At 33.6% G+C, this 9,389-nt stretch overlaps 1 pseudogene; it reads right to left on the bottom strand.

The window, feature by feature from the left end:
- Positions 1–307: 307 nt before the first annotated feature.
- Positions 308–7,633, bottom strand: LOC131171381 (probable terpene synthase 6; annotated as a pseudogene).
- Between the last annotated feature and the right edge of the window lie 1,756 nt (positions 7,634–9,389).

Genomic DNA, 9,389 nt, shown 5'->3' with positions numbered 1-9,389 from the left:
TTGCATAATAAATATTTGAATGCTATATATGAATATTTTAAATACTGATATATAATGAGACTAATAAATAAGTTACAGATATGTGATTGGATATAGAATATCAACGGACTATTTCAATAAAATTTGAAAAACACTCAATTTTAAAACTTTTAATGTTGACAAGATACCTTACATAAGTTATTCAACAAATCAAAGGAACAATGAGTAGACGTCCCTTTGAGACTCGAGGACCCAACAATTCCATAAAATCTTAGATTATTTAATTACTCCCACTAGGACCCAACAGCTGAAAAGAAATAGTTGGTGTTTACATGGGCAGTGGCCCAAGGAACAATGAGTAGACGTCCTCTTTGAGACTTGAGCAGTATGTGTAGGAATCCATGTACTTGTAAACAAAGTCTATTACTTTTGCAAGGTTGACATAATATTTGAGAAGAACCCTTGGGACAGCAGTTGGCTTAATGCATTCTTCGTTCATGTCCTTCCATGCATTTGCACACATTTTCTGAATTTCTGCAATTGCCTCCATTTCTGAGACACCATGTTCTTTCATGTAGCACTCCACACTTGATGCACAATGTCCTCTCTTTCGCTCATCCTTCAAATATTAATTTAGCCTTTGATAGGATGCTTAATTATAATTAATTAGGATAATAAAATTGTAAATCATAAAATTATAATTAATTTAGCCTTCATGGCCCATATCAGAATCTAAAAGTCCAAATTACTCCTGCATAAAATTATAAATCATACCTCATGGGTGGTTATATCATCCATCAAACGACAAATTAACTTGCAAGCTATAACAGTTTTTGGATTATGTTCGACCCACTCATATTCCTTGGTTCCCATAACATTTTCCATTCCAATGAAGGATGCTACTGGAATTACACTGTAAGTGCTTGTGATTAATCCATTCTCTATGTACTCTTCCACTGATGGCACATACCCTTCATTAAACCACTTTGCCTCAACAAAGTATCCTCTTGTAATTTCTTTGAACTAAAAATAACATCCAAAAGTAAAACATCAATTATATAATAATAATAATAATAATAATAATAATAATAATAATAATAATAATAATAATAATAATAATATTATTATTATTATTATTATTATTATTATTATTATTATTATTATTATTATTATTATTATTATTATTATTATTATTATTATTATTACTGCAAGGAGCTGAAAATGAATTGAGTAACTCATAGATGAAAAGCCTTTTTGGAAAATCTTACTTTCTCTTTTGCATAAGAGGTTCTAGAGGACATTTCTTCATTGCCAGCACTTTCTGTTTCGTCAAAAAGATTCAAGAGACCCTTGTAAATAACTTTCATATATTCTGGCACCTCATCAATAGCATCAGCATTGCATCTGAATTTTTTGATGGAAAATAAAAATGGTTAGAAAAGTTATACTAATTAATTAATTAAATGTGTTTAGCTATCATTTTCTTTGTTATTTAGGTATGTACATCAAACCTCTGAAATGCATCCGTAAAACGTCGGAGTTCATCAATGGTACCATAAGCATCATATGTATCATCTACCACCGATAACATTTTCGTATACTTGGTGATCATCAGTCGAGCAAGAGTATATTCAGGCTTAAAATGGGCTGCAACTGCCCACAGATAAACTTCCACAATTCTGTCTCTTATATAAGGAAGTTTTTCCGCAAGATTTAAGTCTTTCCACCAGCCGAAATATAAAATGACATTCAATTAATTAGTTTACTCTTGATGATCAACTTTGGACAGCGATAGTACTAGAAATTGTTTCCAGAACATTGAAATTACAGGTTCGAATTTGCTTACCTTGAGAGCAAGGCTAGCTTTTGTTTGTACAAGAATTGCAGTCTATTGTAATCCAACTTTGCAAATTTGAGGAAGGTTTCATTTCGAGACTCATCTCCTTCATAGAAGTAAATGCATTGTCTAGCCTATTAGAGATTGATTCAAAGTGACAGTTGTTTTATTTTCTGACTTTGTCTTAGGCACGTTTTGTTTTTCTTCCTAAAATTCTGGTTGTTTGTTAGTAGTGGGAGCATTTTTGATTTAGTGCCAATTAATTCTGCTATTTTATTGTTTTCAGTTATTGTGTTAAGCCTATTTAAAGGCCACTTTGGTTCATGAATAATAATATCTTTGTATGTAAAAGCTTTCTGCAAATTTGTGCCCACCATATGTTTGATTAAATTTCTCTTTGAGAACTAGTTATCTCTTTGCTATCCTCACTTTATTGCTTGCTGTGATAACTTTATTTTGCAGCATTTGTGAGTTCTAATGAGCCATCTTACTTTCCTTTCACAACAGAAGTGGTATCAGAGCCTCGTTCGATTGTAATCGGGCGTACGACTCATGGCATCTAACGGCAATGCAATGAATATTTCTCAACCATCAATTCCAATCTTCAAAGGTAAATGCTATGAATTCTGGAGCATCAAAATGAAGACATTGTTCAAGTCTCAAGATTTGTGGGACTTGGTTGAGAACGGGTATCTTGAACGAGATGAAGAGGCTAGACTTAAAGAAAACAAGAAAAGGGACTCCAAAGCACTGTTCTTCATCCAGCAAGCAGTGGATGAGTCAATTTTTTCAAAAATAGCGGCAGCAAATACAGCCAAAGAAGTATGGATGACCTTGCAGACGACGTTCCAAGGTTCCTTAAAGGTAATCACAATAAAACTCCAATCACTTCGCCGTGATTTTGAAACCTTGCAAATGAAAAGCGGAGAATCAGTGCAGGATTTTCTGTCTAGAGTATCTGTAATAGTTAATCAAATAAGGTCTTATGGAGAAGTAGTTACTGATGTGACTGTTGTTGCAAAAGTGTTGCGCAGTTTAACTCCAAAGTTTGATCATGTAGTGGCAGCTATTGAGGAGTCGAAAGACTTGGCTACTTACTCGTTTGATGAACTAATGGGATCTTTACAATCCCATGAGGCAAGGTTGAACAAGGCAAATGAAAAGAATGATGAAAAGGCTTTTCAAGTGATGGGGGAGTCATTTAAACAACAAGATGACTCAAGGAAGGCATTAACCAGAGGACGTGGTAGAGGAGGATATCGCGGCAGAGGTGGTGGCAGAGGTGGTAGAGGTAGAGGCAAAATTGGTGGACAAGATGAGCAAGGGTCAACAACAGAGAGGCAGAAAAATTACAAGAGCAATATCCAGTGCTATAATTGCAAGCAGTATGGGCATGTGAAGGTAGAATGCTGGAGGAAAGAAAAGCAAGCAAATTTTGCAGAAGATGAGGAAGAGCTCAAGCTATTTATGGCCTCTCAAGATGACAACAAAGCCTCAAGTGACATCTGGTTTCTGGACAGCAGGTGTTCCAATCATATGACTGGAATAAAATCTTTGTTTAAGGAGCTTGACGAGTCATACAAACTAAAAGTGAGACTTGGTGATGACAAACAAGTGCAAGTTGAAGGCAAAGGCACGGTGGCAATAAGCAAAGGCCACGGTAATGTGAAGCTCCTTTACAATGTTTATTTTATTCCTTGTCTATCACAAAATTTGTTAAGTGTCGGACAACTTGTGTCTAGTGGGTATTCAATTATGTTTGATGATGGCTCATGTGTGATTAGAGATAAAAAAATCAGAACAGATTATTGTAGATGTTCACATGGCACCAAACAAGCTTTTTCCACTTGAAATTTCCAGTGTTGAAAAACATGCTCTTATTGTCAATGAAAATAGAGAGTCTAGATTATGGCATTTACGGTATGGGCATTTGAATGTAAAGGGTCTGAAATAGGAAATGGTTTTTGGGTTACCTAGAATTGAGTCATTAGATTTGTGTGAAGGGTGTGTATATGGGAAACAATGTAAAAAACCATTTCCTATAGGAAAGTCTAGAAGAGCATCTGAATGTCTTGAGCTTGTACATGCTGATTTATGTGGCCCCATGAAAACACAATCGTTGGGTGGGAGTCGTTATTTTCTGTTGTTCACAGATGACTATAGTCGCATGAGCTGGGTTTACTTCTTGCAATTCAAATCAGAAACTTTTGACACTTTCAAGAAGTTCAAGGCACTTGTTGAGAAGCAAAGTGGAAAAAGCATGAAGGTCCTTCGCACCGATAGAGGAGGAGAGTTCGTGTCTCAAGAATTCAATCAATTTTGTGATGAATAAGGCCTGCACAGAGAACTAACAGCACCATATACACCGGAGCAAAATGGAGTGGCTGAGCGCAAAAATCGCACTGTTGTTGAAATGGCAAGAAGTTTGTTAAAGGCTAAGGGAATGCCTGATCATTTTTGGGCTGAAGGTGTTGCAGTTGCTGTATATTTGTTGAATTTGTCACCAACAAAGGCTATCCAAAACCAAACACCGTATGAAGCATGGAGTGGAAGAAGGCCTTGGGTAAGCCACTTAAAAATATTTGGTTGTATTGCCTATTCATTGGTAGATTCACATAATCGCAGCAAACTTGATGAAAAATCTGTGAAATGTGTTTTTGTTGGTTATTGTACTCAATCCAAAGCATATAGGCTTTACAATCCTGTGAGTGGCAAGGTGATTGTTAGCGAGAATGTTGTGTTTGATGAAGAGGCAAGCTGGTGTTGGCGGAGAAATCGGATGACATTGGTTCAAGATTCCAGCAAAAAATGAAGGATCACCAACCATTAGACAGCAAGCAACCCCTCCAAACACTCCTAGTCCATTCTCATCAACCTCACCAAGCACTACTTCTTCAAGTTCCAGCAACAGTAGTGCATCTGAAGGTGAAACTCCTCCAAGAAAATTCAGATCATTGGCTGAAATTTATGAAGGCACACAAGCCTTGTTTGTAGCTGATCCAACAACATTTGAAGAAGCAGCAGAAAAAGAAGAATGGCGCAATGCAATGTTAGATGAGCTTGAAGCAATCCAGAAGAATGAAACATGGGAATTGGTAGATCTTCCTCAAGATAAGAAAGCCATTGGAGTTAAATGGGTCTTTAGAACAAAGTTTCATGCAGATGGCAGCATTCAAAAATACAAGGCACGACTCGTAGTGAAAGGCTATTCACAACAACAAGGTGTAGATTATGACGACACCTTCTCTCCGGTTGCACGGTTTGAAACGGTGAGAATTGTAATAGCCTTGGTTGCTCAATTAAATTGGCCCATCTACCAATTTGATGTTAAATCGGCATTCCCAAATGGGGAGTTAGAAGAAGAGGTGTATGTTTCTCAGCCTGAAGGTTTTGTTGTTCGTGGAAAAGAAGACCAAGTCTACAAGCTGCGAAAGGCACTTTACGGATTGAAGCAGGCTCCACGGGCATGGTACAGCAAAATCGACTCTTATTTCCATTAGAATGGCTTTGAGAGAAGTAAGAATGAGCCCACTCTCTATACAAAAAGGCAAGGTAAAAATGATCTTCTAATTATTTGCCTTTATGTTGATGATATGATTTATATGGGCTCTTCTCCTTCTCTTATTGATGAATTCAAAGTCTGCATGAAAAAGAAGTTTGAGATGTCAGATTTGGGTGTGTTGCATTATTTTCTTGGGTTAGAGGTTAAGCAAGTTGAAGATGGTATTTTTGTGTCACAAAGGAAATATGCAACTGATTTACTTAAAAGATTCAGCATGTTAAACTGCAAAGTTGCAGCCACTCCTATGAACTTAAATGATAAGTTACAGGTTGATGATGGGACTGAACAAGCCAATGCAAGTCACTTTAGAAGCTTGGTTGGTGGCTTGATTTACTTAACACACTCACGGCCAGACATTGCATTTTCAGTTGGTGTAATTTCCAGGTTCATGCATAATCCTTCAAAGCATCATCTTGGAGCAGCAAAAAGAATTCTGCGTTATGTAGCTGGAACCATTGATTATGGGCTGTGGTATGAAAAAGTATCATTTTTCAAGTTAAGAGGGTTCACTGACAGCGATTGGGCTGGATGCTTGGAAGATAGAAGGAGGACTTCAGGATATATTTTTAATCTTGGGTCTGGTGCTATTTCTTGGAGTTCAAAGAAACAGAGCACGACAGCCTTGTCTTCATCAGAAGCGGAATACGCAGCGGCAACATCGTCAGCATGTCAAGGAGTATGGCTAAGGAGAATTCTTGCTGATCTCTGTCAAGAACAATCTGGAGCAACTGAAATTTTTTGTGACAATCAAGCAGCAATTGCCATGACAAAAAATCCAGTATACCATGGAAGAACAAAGCATGTGGACATTCGTGTTCATTTTATTAGAGATCTTGTGGCAGATGGAGAAATCAAATTACAGTATTGTAGCACAAATGAACAAGTTGCTGATATCTTCACAAAATCACTTCCACGGGACAAGCATGTCTACTTCAGAAATCAGCTTGGAGTTTGCAACTTTGAATCAAGGGGGAGTATTAGAGATTGATTCAAAGTGACAGTTGTTTTATTTTCTGACTTTGTCTTAGGCACGTTTTGTTTTTCTTCCTAAAATTCTGTTTGTTTGTTAGTAGTGGGAGCATTTTTGATTTAGTGCCAATTAATTCTGCTAGTTTATTGTTTTCAGTTATTGTGTTAAGCCTATTTAAAGGCCACTTTGGTTCATGAATAATAATGTCTTTGTATGTCAAAGCTTTCTGCAGATTTGTGCCCACCATATGTTTGATTAAATTTCTCTTTGAGAACTAGTTATCTCTTTGCTGTCCTCACTTTATTGCTTGCTGTGATTACTTTATTTTGCAGCATTTGTGAGTTCTAATGAGCCATCTTACGTTCCTTTCACAACATAGCCTCTAGTCTCTCTATGCCTTGGTGGAATGGTCGCAGAAGAGCATTCCTTGTACGTTTTGCTAGACGAGGGCTTGATTGAGCAGCTAAGGTTTCCAAATGTTACCTTGTAAAAGCAAGGGCTTCATCTAAAATATCTTCTCCACGAACACTAAGAAAGGTAGCTTCGTATAAACTAAGGAGGCCTTTCACATCACTACTGATGGTTTTCTTGAACATTCCATCGCTGTCCTTGAATTTGTTAAATACATCTGATCCATAATAATTGATCGATATCACACAAGAAAATATTAAGGAACTATGATTAATAAGAAAAAGTATCAGTGTAATATGGATTATACAATCACAACATGACAATAAATTTCTAAGCTTATGGTTAGGTACTTACCACAAGGCATTTTGTATCCATATTGTCTGAGAACTTGAAATAGAATTGCCAAAGTGTAGAGGTCATAATCATTTTTAGAAAGAAGATCAGGAAGGACAATGAAAATATCACTTAATTGTTCTTCAATTTCATTTTCAAAATGATATGATACACATAATAAGTTGATAAATTCTATCTTGTCAGCTAACTTTCCAGTCAATTGCATTAACACATATATCACCTCTTGATTGAGTACTTCCACTTCTTTAGTGTATGATTCAAATTCCTGTTAAGTAAAAATAAAATCCCATTATGCATATATATGGAGCAGTATTTGTACACTTAACAAGTATATTTTAATGAAATAGTGCACAAAGAATTCCCAGTGAAAATAAATACAAACTTAAAAGGGGAAAAAATGACTGAAGAGACTTACAGGATCTAAAAAAGAAAATTTAGCAAAGCTATACCCCGAGATAGTAGGGGGGAAGTTTGCTAATGGACGGAAAACTTCTTCCTCCTTTTTAGCTACAGTGGCCATCTTTAAAATAGCAAGTTAGCTGGCTCATAATTTATGAATATGCCTGCACTGAGCGAATCAAACCACTGCTATTTATTGCTGCTGCAACCTCTTTATTTTTTATAAATTTGGCGAAGTTGTAAAATTTGAACATGTTTTTAATAGTTGTGAAATGGGCACTTAAAATATATAATTTATAATTAGGTTTTAATAATTTCATTTGGCAGTGGTAGGACAAGTATGGACGAAAGAGCCCTGATGAGATTATGCAAATTGTCCTCTATTCTTTAGTTATATAACATTAAGGGCTTTCCCATGTTTTCAACCAAGTTGTGATGATGTGAAATCAAGAGTGGAATATTTTGGAAGCATAAATCTTTTACTTTTATTCATTATAAATATTGGATAACTAAAATTAATAAATATCAACAAACAACATGAGATGTAAAGAAAATAGTGTGTTATACTGTTTTGGCATTTTTAATATATTTTTGTTTTGATGGGAAGATGTAAATTATTTTTTTAGTTTAATTTGCGTGTAGTTTCACAAATACAAATAGAAATTAGACTTATAAATGGCATGAAATTAATATAAAAAATTTTCTTTTTTTAATATTTTTTCATATGAAAATTTTTTATGAGTCATATAAAAATTAAATAATAAATTTTATTAAAAAAATAAAAAAATATTATATTAATATCTGTCATTAAATATTTAATATCTTTAAAACTATTAAAAATTAAATTATTATTAATACTATCAAATACATTTTTACATGTAAGTAATTAAACTGTCATTAATAAATTAATAACTACGTGGTTGTATAATTTTGACAAAGTTCATTGCCAAAAACACTTCTTTCACATGGTTGTAATAAAATAATATTATATATTTATTTAATCTTAACTTTTATCATATATATATATATATATATATATATATATATATATATATATATATTATAGCATTTTGTAATTTGGACTTTTATATTTTGGAATTCTTTTCTAGTTTATATTCTGCATTTTACTACATTTTATTCTCTTTTCAAATTTTTTTACTTAACATATTATCGCTTAAATTGAGTGTAATGGAATGACCTATTAGCCTGATTTAGTCGGTGACACTCATACTAAGTAGGTTTTTCCTTATCAAATATATATATATAAAAGATTGTTTAATTTTAAAAAAAAAAAAGTGAATTGTCACCGACATTTTTATTTAAAAATTTTAATTTTTAAATTAAGTAATTTTTTAATAATAAATATTCAAATAATTAAAAGGTGGTACAATTCAGAAATTTTATTATTAGAATCACCGACTGTAATATTCTACCAAATACGACAAAACAAAAGATGATGAACAGACAAAAATTGTACTAAGTAATACTACCATGAAGAATATGTTGCAAATCTTGCAAAGTTGTTTAAACGAAAAAAAAAAATTGAACCCTAACATATAATATAATATAATATGTTTTATTAATTAATTATTAAAATTAATAAAAGTGCAAAGGCGAGAGTAAATAACATGTGCTCAAAATTGATTATTATAAATTCTTTGATTTGCATGTATTATTCCAAGCGTAAATCGCATCTCCAAGCACCAAAAACTCAATATTATTTAAGGGATATAATTTTTTTTTTTTATCAAATGTATCAACTTCATTAATTATAAATAGATTTGTTAAATAAATTTATAAGTCAATTTATTCGATAAATTTATTTATAAATTTATTAAACAAGTTCATGAACGAAAACTCACTAAATTAACTTATTT

Source organism: Hevea brasiliensis, chromosome 12, assembly GCF_030052815.1.
Source record: "Hevea brasiliensis isolate MT/VB/25A 57/8 chromosome 12, ASM3005281v1, whole genome shotgun sequence".
Taxonomy (NCBI): Eukaryota; Viridiplantae; Streptophyta; class Magnoliopsida; order Malpighiales; family Euphorbiaceae; genus Hevea; species Hevea brasiliensis.
Note: the sequence above shows the minus strand (reverse complement) of the source record. Positions and strands in the feature narration are given on the sequence as shown.